Here is a 12,725-nt window from a genome sequence, read left to right as displayed (position 1 = left end):
CTGGAATGCCATCACCTCCACTGGCCTTGTTGTTAGCCAGGCTTTCTAAGGCCCACTTGACTTCACTCTCCAGGATGTCTGGCTCAAGGTCTGCAACCACATTGTCTGGGTTATCCAGGATATCCAAATCTTTCTGGTATAATTCCTCTGTGTATTCTTGCCACCTTTTCTTGATGTCTTCTGCTTCTGTGAGGTCTCTCCCATTTTTGTCCTTGATCATGTTCATCTTTGCACAAAATATTCCTTTAATATCTCCAATTTTATTGAACAGATCTCTGGTTTTTCCTTTTCTATTTTTTCCTCTATTTCTTTGCAGTGTTTATTTAAGAAAGCCCTCTTGTCTCTCCTTGCTATTCTTTGGAGGTCAGCATTCAGTTTTCTGTAACTTTCCCTATCTCCCTTCCATTTTGTTTCCCTTCTCTTCTCTGCTATTTGTAAGGCCTCATTGGACAGCCACTTTGCTTTCTTGCATTTCCCTTTCTTTGGGATGGTTTTGTTGCTGTCTCCAGTACAGTGTTACGAGCCTCCATCCATATATCTTCAGGCACTCTGTCCACCGAATCTAGTTCCTAAAATCTGTTCTTCACTTCACTGTGTATTCAAAAGAGATTTGGTTTAGATTATACCTGAGTAGCCCAGTGGTTTTTCCTACTTTCTTCAGTTTACTCTTGATTTTTGCTATAAGAAGCTGATAATCAGAGCCACAATCAGCTCCAGGTTTTGTTTTTGCTGACTGTATAGAGTTTCTCCATCTCTGGCTGCAGATAACATAATCAATCTGATTCTGGTGATGTCCATGTGTGGAGTTGCCTCTTGTTTTGTTGGAAAAGAGTGTTTGTGATGACCAGCTTGTTCACTTGAGAAAACTCTATTAGCCTTTGTCCTGCTTCGTTCTGAACTCCAAGGCCAAACTTTCCTGTTGTTCCTTTTATCTCTTGGCTCCCTACTTTAGCATTACAGTCCCCTAGAATGACAAGAACATCTTTCTTTGGTGTCAGTTCTAGAAGGTGTTGTACGTCTTCATAGAATTGGTCATTTTCAGCCTCTTCAGTATTGGTGGTTGGTGCATAAACTTGGATTACTGTGATGTTGAAAGGTCTGCCTTGGATTCGTATTGAAATCATTCTATCATTTTTGAGATTATATTCCATTACAGCTTTTCCCACTCTTTTGTTGACTATGAGGGCTACTCCATTCCTTCTACGGGATTCTTGCCCACAATAGTAGATATGATAATCATCTGAATTGAATTCGCCCATTCCTGTCCATTTTAGTTCACCGATGCCCAGGATGTTGATGTTTATTCTTGCCATCTCCTGTTTGACCACATCCAGCTTACCAAGGTTCATAGATATTACATTCCAGATTGCTATGCAGTATTTTTCTTTGCAGCATTGGACTTTCATTTCATTTCCAGGCACGTCCGCAGCTGAGCGTCCTTTCGGCTTTGGCCCAACCACTTCATTAGCTCTGGAGCTACTTGTCCTTGTCCTCTGCTCTTCTTCAGTAGCATGTTGGGCGCTTTCCGACCTGAGGGGCTCATCTTCATCCCTGGCCCCAGGTAAAATCCACTTGCGATATGGATTGTTTGACTGATTGATTTGCATACATCAAAGTCAAAATGTTTCCTGTAGCCCCTTTGGGTTGCCCTGGCTTCCCATAATTTCCCCTCCTGCCTTGACCATTGTGTTATTTTCCTCCTCAGAAGAGTCACATGGTAATCATGGCTGGTTGGGAAACCATGCACACTGACCTCACAACATTGCACACAGCTGATCAGAGGTGGCTATGGCATGAAAGATGAGATCCTGGAGCCCATCAAGAAGGGACGAATTCGTTTGCTCCCTTTTGGAACAACCTCTGAAAGATCACCAGAGGTTCTTAGTTTTGTTTTCTTTTGTTTTTCACTAAAACTCATATCTGTGTGATGCTCGCTTGACGTCTTTCGTTAGTCTGGGCCTCTAGGAGGGCCTTAAAAATGGGTTTTTTGATGACTGCTTTTTCCTAATAAAAACTTATGGTTGTGTCTTCTAAGCAATATTCTCATGGGTCCACAAGCCACATCTGTTCTTGGAGAAGCAAGCAAGCAAACAGGCAATCATTCCCCCCCCCCAGTTTCAAACAATTCCCCCCCCCCCCAGTTTCCAGTGCCAGCTCTGGCCTAGAAACTCTTAGAGTAACTCAGAACCGAAGCATGGAGTTATGAAGTTGGAAGAGCTCCCCACCCCCTCCTGGGTCACTAGAGTTCTGGCTTCCTCCAAGGGGTCTCCTAGGGAGCCCTAAGGATCGTGTCCCATCTTGGGTCCCGCTATTATCAGGAAAGAGCAGACGCTTGGACACAGGGTGGCCTTCCCAAGAGATCATGGAGGCAAATGCGCTCCCGTCACTGAAGCACCACAGACTTTCAGCCCAGCCCAGTCCAGCTGCAATACGTGAATCCGGTGGCTGCAAACAGGGGAGGGGGCGGCTGTCCTAAAATGCTGGCTTGCATTTAGGTGCATCGACTCAGATTTCCTCAAGCTCTGGCCTCATTTTTTTTAAAAAAAGAGTCTCTCTGCCCAAATGAAAGCTGGTGTCAAGCACAGTCTGGAAAAGAGGAGGAGGAGACAACGGTATTTAATGTCTGTGACATGTTGGTACTTGCTTGTCTAATTAGATGAGTAATTAGTTAAAGCACCACTATTACTCAATTAAAATCTTAATTACTTGACAGCCCTGAAATTGACCTTCGGCTGTTTGGAGCTGCGTTTCTCATCCTGACATCTTGACAATGTGAGAGGGCTGCACACTTCAAAGGTTGCTCTCCGCCCCTCAGCCAGAGTGGGCCACCCAGGCTCCGGTGGTTTCCAGGAATCTGTGGCCATGCAGCCGAGCCCTCAGCATGAAGCACAGTAACAAACTGGAGCTTCAGGAGAAGATACCTGCACGTTGCCTCATAACCCCAGTGGGACAATCAAGTGCCCCATAGGGTAGAAACGCAAGAGCAGCAAAATCTCTTTCCCCAAAGATCAGGAACAGAACGATATTCATCTGAGGGATATGAGCAAGCGAAGAGCAGAGGGAGAAGAGAGAAAGGAGGGGAAACTTCTGGTTCAGAAACCGTTTGGAATCCAAAGCAAAGTCAGATTCTAAACCAATCCACATCAAGGTGGGGAAGCCCAAAGTGGCACTCAGCCTGATTGTGCTAGGACACTCCTGAGCCCTGAATATTTGTTTGGCATGTCAGTTTATAAAGCTGAAAAATAAAATAGAATAAAACTGCTTGGTGCTAGCGAGTAGAAGCCCAACGCAAAGGGACACTGACAGCTCAAGCGCCAAAGGGAAAGCCCAAGCTCTCCTGGAAACTTCAATTATGGAGCCCCTGGGAGGACCCAGAGGAACCAGGCAACCAGCAATACTTTTGAATATTTATGTTCAAATCAAAGCGGACCAGTTGCAAACTGGCTCAAAGTGAAGCAGCTGTGATTCAAATAACAAATAATTTGGGCTGAATCAAATCAGAAGGTATTCACTTACTCCTAACTCCTTCGAGAAATAAGCAACTCAAAGACAACACAATGGATCATGCTATTGTTGTTATGTGTTGCCAAGTCACTTCTGACGTGTGATAACCTGTGAATCAAGCTTCTTTAATGAAGTCATGGTATCTCGTATTTGGTTTAATGTTTCCCATCCGGATAGCTCAGCCAGTTAGATATCTGGCTGCGGAGCCAGAGTTCAGTTCCCCACTTTGTATCTCCAGAGAGAAGAGGCCGCCTGGGGGGCCTTGGGCAAGCAGAGCAGTCCCAGAATACCTCTTCCAAAAAAGGAAGAGCAAACCACTTCTGAGCAGTCTCTACATGGACAATCCTGGAAAGGGTAGCCGAAAGTCAGAATTGACTTGAAGGCACACAATGACGATGATGAAGAAGATGATTCCCACCCTGATTGTCTTCTCCTGTTGAGCCTTGTTTGCTCATGACCTTCCCAACGTACAACAGCCTCGGTTTAGTCCTTGTTGGTTTGAGAGAGAATTCAGTCCTCCTTTGCTGCCGGACCTGTGTCGGGTCCTTCGGCCACTGCAGGGTCTCCGTGGCATCTGATGGATCATGGCCGTTATTAACTTATACATTGCTATGGGCTGGGCTTGGACACCAGGAAGAGGGGAAGGCAGAATGGGTGGAGGTCACTTTCTTTCGACCGACCCCCTAAAGCCCCCCCACTTCAAAATGAAGGTACACTGGGCTCAGGAGTCTGGGCTGCAGAAACCCCCAGGGAGACCCCGCGGGAGGCCTGGCCACCGGATGTGGCACCACATCTGTTCCGCTATTCCCTTTAACCCCCCCCCGGGCGGGGGGAGCAGACAGGCAGGGCAGGGGTCTTCCCCTTTGGCTGGAGAGAGCTGAGGAATCTGTGCCTGCTTCGTTTTGATGAGAATTAGCTGAAGATCACAAAATTCTTCACAATTAGGGCAGGAAGAATTTGAGAGCAAAAAAAAAAAAAAAGAAAGAAAGAAAGAAAGAAAGAAAGAAAGAAAAAGAAAGCAGTTGACACTGGAACTCACTCTCTCTCTCTCTCTCTCTCTCTCTCTCTCTCTCTCTCTCTCTCTCTCTCTCTCTCTCTCTCTCTCTCTCTCTCTCTCTCTCTCTCTCTCTCTCTCTCTCTCTCTCTCTGTATATGTTCTTCTTTCCTAACACAGGAATGGACAAAGTCTTGGCTCTTTAGAGCCTAGCTTCGAATCCTTGGCCATTAAACTCCTCTGTGGTCCTGAAACAGGGCTTATGGCTCTTTTTAGGGTCCCCCCCATCCCCGAGAGCCTTCTCAGCAGGAACAGCTACTCGGCAGAGAGGTACCTGATGGTCCTCTGTGTGCTAGAAAGTCTGCTCCAGTTCCTCTTGGAGAGAGGGAAGGGGGTACGATTCCAAGCCCTTTCAAGTGCTCTTTGCCAAAATTCAAACCTGAGCTTTGGGGCTTGCAAGGGGTGGGGAGCGGGAAATGGAATACAGACCTGTGAGAAACTGGGGCTGGCAGGTCACCCCCTCCCAGTCCCTCGCAAGAACATTTTAAGCATTTACTCTGCCTTCTCCCATCCTGACAAAGTGAGCCAAAATTAATGCCTTCTCCAAAGCATCTCACTCTTTGATGGGCCAGCAGCTGGAACAGCAGCACCGCCAGCGCCACTACCCGCTATAAGACACCCCCCCCTCTTTGTGTGTGTGTGTGTGTGTGTGTGTGTGTGTGCGTGCGCGTGCGTGCGTGCGTGCGTGCGCGCGCGCGCGCGCGCTTGGGGGGCAATTGTTGACCCAGCCAGAGCCACTACAAGGCACGGGGGGGGGGGAGCCAATCAAGAAGCCATGCGGTTGGGAAAGAAAAGAAGGATCTCTAAGTGCCGTTTTGCGCTAAGTGCCAAAATCCGTCTTCTCTTATATACATAATTTATTGCCCCCATTTTCTAAAGGACGTGCTGTTAAATGCTTAAGAATTTCTGTTTTGTTCAAAGTGTGCCATCTCGGCAGGATGCAGGATTTCTTTAGTTTTGCATCAACATATTACATCAAACAATTAACATGCATTTCTGGGAGGAGGGGGGAGCACTTGGTTTAATCCTGCCCATTGCATCTCTCTCTCTCTCTGTCTCTCTCTCGTTTCTTGGCAAATCCACCCTGCTTGGAAGTGATGCTCGGGGAGTTGGAAGCTGAGCAGCTTCTGAGTTCGACAACCAGGGAACCGCTCGGGAGGTGCGCTGTCCTTTCCCATAGCAGCGGATGCTGCCCCTCAGCATCCAGCCCTCCTCCCAGGATCCCCAGCCCCATGGGGCAAAGCAGTAGCCGAGACTGCTCCACCTTAGGCTCTTCCCCCCGGCTCCCACCTCCCTCTTCCCACTGAAGCCACAAGGACTGTGCAGGCCACCTGCTCCCTGGGCTGGAGGCTCTTCCTGGGCATCCCCTGGCTTGTCCCCCCCCCTCCACCATCACCACCCCTGTTCTGCATGGGGAGGAGGGGGGAGACTCAGCAGGCAGGCAGGCAGGCAGGCAGGCAGGCAGGGCTCCCGGCAGGAGCCAGTCCTGGACTTTAACTAGGGAGTGAAAGAAACTCTGCACTCTGGATGGGATGTGTGCGTGCGCGCGCGTGTGTGTTGTGTCTGTGTGTGTGCCGCCGCTGTCATCGGGGCCTCTGACAATTCCGGGTGCAGACTCCCACACGTAGGAGGGGGAGGGATCTCCAGCCCATGGTTCCCATTTCACACACACACACAGAGGGGGGGTTCTGCTTCTCAGAGCTGCAGGAGGCGCTGTAGCCACCTTTGGGGGCCCAAGGCAGAGGGACCCCCTCCCCGCCCGTCTGCGGCCTCAGGCCGGGCTTGCGGCGAGAGGAGGTCGAGGCTGAGTCCCCCCCCCCCCGAGAGAGCCCCGAAGAAGGCTCCCCTCCCCTCCTGTCCTCGGGTGACCCTCCACTCCCCCCCCCCCCGGGAAGTCCCAGGAGGGCTCCCGAGCCCCGCACGGGGAGGGCGACCCGACGGCTGCCCACCCGCCCTCGCTGGGCTTGGCGCAGGGCGACCGACCGGCGAAGCAAGACCCGCCGGCAAGCCCATCAGATCCGGCGGACCCTTCCTTGGGCCGGGAGGTCCTTTTCTCCCGAGCTCCCGCCTGGCCTTTGGCTTTGAACCACGGACAGGGATTTGCTCGCGCGATGGTGGCCGCTTTGTGTGAGGAGGAGGCCGGCCGGCCCGGGGCGGGAGGCCGGTCGTGGGTCAGCCCTACGGCCTTCAGCGGCCCTGCTGGGTGTGTGTGTGTGTGTGTGTGTGTGCGGGGGGGGGGGGGTGACAGCCAGGATCTGGGTCCTCTGGGGAAGGAGAAGCTGCTCTCTCTGCCCGTCTCTGTGTATTCATGCGAGAGAGAGAGCGAGCGAGAGGGCGAGAGAGGCTGAGGCTGACCTGAACCTCCCCTCGCCACCCTCTCTGGCGATCGAGCCCCTTGCCTGGCAAACAGCCATTGGGGGCGGTGGGGGGGGGGGGTCGGAGGTGTCCATCCCCCTCCAGTTGCATCCCTCCCGTGGCCGGGCGCGCCTAAAGCAGCCGCTGGCCTCGCCAGGCGCGGGTCTCCGGGGACCGGCCGGCAGCAGGACGGAGCGCCTGTCGGTCCCCCCCCCCCGAGGCGGGCATCGCGGACCCTTTGCCCCTTTTGTGGAAGGGATGTCCTGCAGCTCGACCGGACGGTGGCTTCTGGGGTGGAAAGGAAAGGGGGCCGGTGGCGTCTCGGTCACTCTCCTGACCCAGGCTGGGGGACTTTTGGGGGACATGATGGTTGACTCGATCTCTTTGGAAGAAAGGAAATCCAAAATACAGTAGCTGATTCTGGTTATTGGAGGATGGGGTGTCTGTGTGTGTGTTGTTGTTGTTTTCTTTCTCCTATGGACCTGCAGATGGACGGAGCTTGTCCATCGTGCCTCTGACCGGAGGTGCCGCGAAAGAGGGACCCAACGAGTAGACATGGTCTAGAGGGGCGGGGTAAAAATCAAATAAATAAATAAATAAATAAATAAAACTTCCTGCTGGCGCTCAGGAGGAAAGGGACCCAGGCTAGCGGTCCTCTGATGGGTTGGGGGGGGGGACCTGGCCCAGAGAGAGAGATAAGGGGGATTTGGCTTCAGGGGCAGCAGCAGCAGCAGCAGCAGCAGGGGGGACCTTTCCCACTGCACTCTCTCTCTCTCTGTGTGTGTGTGTGTGTGTGTGTGTGTGTGTGTGTGTGTGTGAGAGAGAGAGAGAGAGAGAGAGAGAGAGAGAGAGGGCTTCCTTGTAGGGAGCGCCACCCCCCTCCCCCTTGCCTCTCGGTCACACCGGCCCAGCGTGCGCACAAGCTGCCTGGATTTATAGGCCATTCAGCTCTTGCTTTTATAGATGTTGTTCCAAGTACTGTGCACAATAAAGAAAAGGCGTTGGGTTGTCTGGCTGGCCCGACTCTCTTTTTTTCATGGTCTAAAAGGCTGCTTCATAGTCCAGTAAACGTTGTTGATGTTCCTCAAACTGCTTTATAAAAACACTCCGAAGGGAGGGATGGGTTGCTGCTGAGAGTAGGCTGTTTGGAATCTCTCTCTCTCTCTCTCTCTCTCTCTCTCTCTCTCTCTCTCTCTCTCACACACACACACACACACACACACACACACACACACACACACACACACACACACACACACACACACACACACACACACACACACACACACTCCTCCTCCTCCTCCTCTCTGCATGGGAATTGCCCAACAAACCCCAGGGCAGTGTTTTATTCTTTGCAAAGGAGGTTGTTCAGTGAAGGGGGAGGCTTTGCTGAAGGAAACGTGTCCTTCTGGGTCCCGTGAACCCAAAGACGGACCTGCCTGTGTCTCTGGGCTGCTCCTTTCTTTAATCTGTGCTTTGTAGCTTGTCTGGGTGTTGGGAGTAGCTCTGGCAGGGGGTCGACCTGCTGAGGTGTCTCTCTTGCTGCGGATGCTGCTGCTGGCAGTGGTTCCTTGATGTGAGCCAGGAACTCTTGCCCTTTCACTGGGCACTGTGATCTCTTGCTTTGGGGCAGCCCTCCTTTATGTCCACAGAGAAGGTGAGGAGAGGATACAGGCAGAAGTGGCACAGGGAGAGAGCCCCCCCCCAAGGGAAGCCCACCTTCCTGGGTGGCCACATCCCAGGCCTTGTGGCAGGAGCAGAAACCAAAGGCTGCATTACAGACAAAACAAAAACAAAAAAGCCACCTCCAGTCTCCCTCCCTCCCTCCCTCCCTTCCACCCTGTTCTGAAGGTTTTTCCCCGGGAGGGGGGTTCTCCTCTGAACTTCTCCCATCTTTGGCCCAAGAGGTGCCTCTGAGTGGAGGCATTTTTCTTTTCTTTTCTGGGGCCCCTGTGCGCAAATGAAGGTGGCTTCACAACCAGGAGGGGGCCTGAAAACACCAGCTGCACAATGTCAGGCAGAGATTTATCTTCCCGCCTCTCCTCGTTTCTGGCTTCTTAACTCAGAGCAAAGGAACCACATTGTCACCGGTATTTATTGGCCGAGCTTTTAACTCCGTATTTGTTCTTGGGTTGCAAAACACCATCACTCAAGGAGGAGAAAAGGCTGGCTGCACCCCTGGATAAGATACATCTCTCCCCTCAACCCGGTGACATCCTTCATCCTTCTGCTACCCTTTGATTTTCAATGTTTTGGCACCAAACATCAACAACGAAGGGAAGCTGGAAAGAAAAGATGCTTTCCTGAAAGGACAGCCACCATTATAACATTTAACCTTGAGGGGAACAGAGGCGCAGCTTGGTGGAATCAGCCCGCTCGCACACCCCAACCCTTGAACACCCTGCCACAGAAGGAAGAGGAGGAGGAGGAGGAGGAGGAGGACTGTGGCTCAGCAGGCATGATCCGGCACGCGTGGCCAGGGTTGAAACACGGAGACCAGGCCATTCGCCTTCGTGGCCGGCCGGTGCTGTTTCCGAACCCCCTTAGGAGCAGAAGGCTTTTGCCTCTGCACCCCAACTTGGCACTGTGGCATCCTTCCACCTCATCTGGGTTTTTTTTTTTGGGGGGGGGGAGGACTCCGGCACATGGACCACTTTAAGGTTCTCTAAGCTGCAGATCTGGGTTGGAGGTTCATCCGTGTCTGCCTACAAGGGTCCGCCAGAGGGAGGTTGGCTGGTGGGTTCCTCTTTCAATGGAAGGAAACTTCACGGTTCCTCCAGACCCTTGGGTGTCCACAGAAAGGATGCTGGCCAGAGAGTGAAGCTGATGAATGAGGATGTGCTGCTCTCTGCCTGATCAAATGACCTGCCTCCCGACTCAAGGGCTGGCAAATGCCTGAAAAAGGCAGAGAAGGGGCCGAGGGTGGCGCATCAAGGGCAAGCCAGCCAGTTTTGGCTCTAAAGGCCCAGAGGACACAAGCAGCCTACAAGGTCAGGCTTCTTGGCTCAGCAGTGGTTGGGCTTAGTTTTCCTTTTGGAGAAACTTTTGGAGCCATCTAGGGAGGGAGGGAGCTAGGCAGGTGCTTGGGCAAGGCAGGGAAGCACAGGGTGTAGGTGAGCAGGGGTTGGGGTATCTTCCACGCACAGCTGACGCTCTCAGCCCCTGACTCCTTTCCCTCTTGCAGTCTACGCTACAGGACTGGTGTAACCCATGTTTGCTGATTGATTGATTAATTGATTGTCCTTATATCCCACCCACTCACCCATAAATTTTGTGTGTGTGCGTGTGTGTGTGTGTGTGTGTGTGTGTGAGAGAGAGAGAGAGAGAGAGAGAGAGAGAGAGAGAGAGAGAGAGAGAGGGAATGTGGGATAGAAAGATAAGGGGAAAATCAATAGAAAAATGCATGTACAGTGGTGCCTCTGTACGATGATAATCCGTTCCAGGAAAATTGCTGTTAAGCGAAAACATCGTAATGCAAAAAAAAAAAAAAAAAAAAAAAAAAACAATTGAAACGCATTGAAACCCCTTCAATGCATTCCAATGGGGTCAAAACTCACCGTCCAGCAAAGGTCCTCCACAGGGCAGCCATTTTCACTGCATGTCTTGCGAGGAATCTGTCCCAGAAAACAGCAGGGACCCATTTTGTTTAACCGGTGGCCATTTTGAAACCGCCAATCAGCTGTTTAAAAACGTCATTTTGCAGAGAATCGGTTCCCGAAGCAGGGAACCGATCATCGCAAAGCGAAAAAAAACCCATTTAGGCCATCGTTTTGCAATCACAATTGCGATCGCAAAAGATCGTCGTAATGTGGGGCAATCGTAAAGCGAGGCACGACTGTAATACAAATCAGTGACCATACTTTGCTAAGGAAAATATTAGGGCCTGGTTAAATAACAGGCCAATCCTGTAATTAGAAGCAGTGCTCCCTCAAGTGGTGAAAGACATCTAATTATAAGAGCTCATTAAAAGCGGGAATATGTTTGTTGTTTGGAACATAAGCAGAGCTTGAAGAGACACAATCAGCTTAAGAAGCAGCAGAAGGGCAACAGAGCAACCTTGTGACCCTGGGCAGGCAGGCGGGTGGGCAGGCTGGCCGGCCGGCTCCCAAGGCCTTCTGTGGAGACCCCACCTTGGGCCTTGTCCAGCGGTGGTGCCATTTCAACGCCCCTTTGCCTTCCCTGCCCAGATGGGGCCGGCCAGGAGGGCAGTCTCCATCCGGCGCCCCCGTCTGTGCCCTGCGTCTGTGGTGTGCGAATTGTCATTCAGCGGAAACGCTTGGCTGGGGAGGCGCCATTGTCTGTGCTGTGTTAAGTACAGATAACGGACACGGGAGGTATAACAGCCCTTGTAGTGGAATCCAGGCTCCTATCTGTGAAAGCGCCGTGAGTATTAGCCCGGTTCATTATGATCTGTGCTCTTTACAACGAATATCAAATGAATTCATAATGGCAGCGCACTTTCCATAAAATGCTCTCACTGATTAGGAAACGGAAAATTTCCATTAAGTGATGCAAATGGGGAAGCGCACCTGCTGAGGTGCTCGCTTCAGAGCGGTGAAGATGCCATGAGTGTCCTCCTGGGGTCCCAGATCCAGAGCGAGTCCTCTTTTGGGTTTGGTGCTTGCAGGGGGCAGGCAGGCCCTCTTTTCTTTGGGGCCTGGGGGATTTACCTTAAGCCTTCCCTGGATTCTTAAGAAGGGGATGGGCAGAAACAGAAGCATGGCGGAGGCGGTGGTGTGCACGTTCTCTCTTGGAGTTTGGGCATGATGACCCTCTCCCAACAGCGACCCTGGACGCCGGAGCCTCTTGATCCCAAGGGCCCCCCCCCCCCCCGAAACCTGTCTGTGGACGTGGGGACATGACGGCTGAAGGAAACCTTCCTTTTTGCCATCCTTTTCATCATCCTGGTAAAAGGGAGATCTTAGTAATTATTCAATTGTATTTTAATTAGCATATAGTTAAATCATTTTTAAAACGTATTTCACTTATTAAGTTTTCGATTCTATTCTTTTTAATATTGCGAGCTGCCTTTGTGTCTCCTTATTGGCAGAAAGTAGGCTATAGAACAAACAAGAAAACAAATAAAATAAATATTCTGAAACTGGCAAACTGGCAGAAGAATTCCCTCCCAGCGGCTCAGCGACTGGACTTTTCATTGGTGCTTGAGCTGTCAATCTCTCTCTGCTTTCTTGTCACCTTATGCATTACTTCTATGTTGTTTAGTCGTTTAGTTATACTCTTCATGACCCCATGGACTAGAGCACGCCAGGCCCTCCTGTCTTCCACTGCCTCCCGGAGGTCTGTCAAATTCATGTTGGTAGCTTTGATAACACTGTCCAACCATCTCGTCCTCTGTCGTCCTCTTCTCCTCTTGCCTTCATACTTTCCTAACATCAGGGTCTTATCCAGGGAGTCTTCTCTTCTCATGAGATGGTCAAAGTATTGGAGCCTCAGCTTCAGGATCTGTCCTTCCAGGGAGCACTCAGGGTTGATCTCCTTCAAAACGGATAGGTTTGTTCTCCTTGTAGTCCAGGGGACTCTCAAGAGTCTCCTCCAGCACCACAATTCAAAGGCATAAATTCTTCGGCGGTCAGCTTTCTTTATGGTCCAGCTCTCACTTCCACACATCACTACTGGAAAAACCATAGCTTTGACTATGTGGACCTTTGTCAGCAAGGGGATATCTCTGCTTTTTAAGATGCTGTTTAGGTTTCTCATCACTTTCTTCCCAAGAAGCAGGCGTCTTTTAATTTCGTGGCTGCTGTCCCCATCTGCATTGATCCTGGAGCCCAAGAAAGTAAAATCTGTCACT

The sequence above is a fragment of the Pogona vitticeps genome, chromosome 1 (assembly GCF_051106095.1).
Source record: "Pogona vitticeps strain Pit_001003342236 chromosome 1, PviZW2.1, whole genome shotgun sequence".
NCBI classification, from domain to species: domain Eukaryota; kingdom Metazoa; phylum Chordata; class Lepidosauria; order Squamata; family Agamidae; genus Pogona; species Pogona vitticeps.
Note: the sequence above shows the minus strand (reverse complement) of the source record.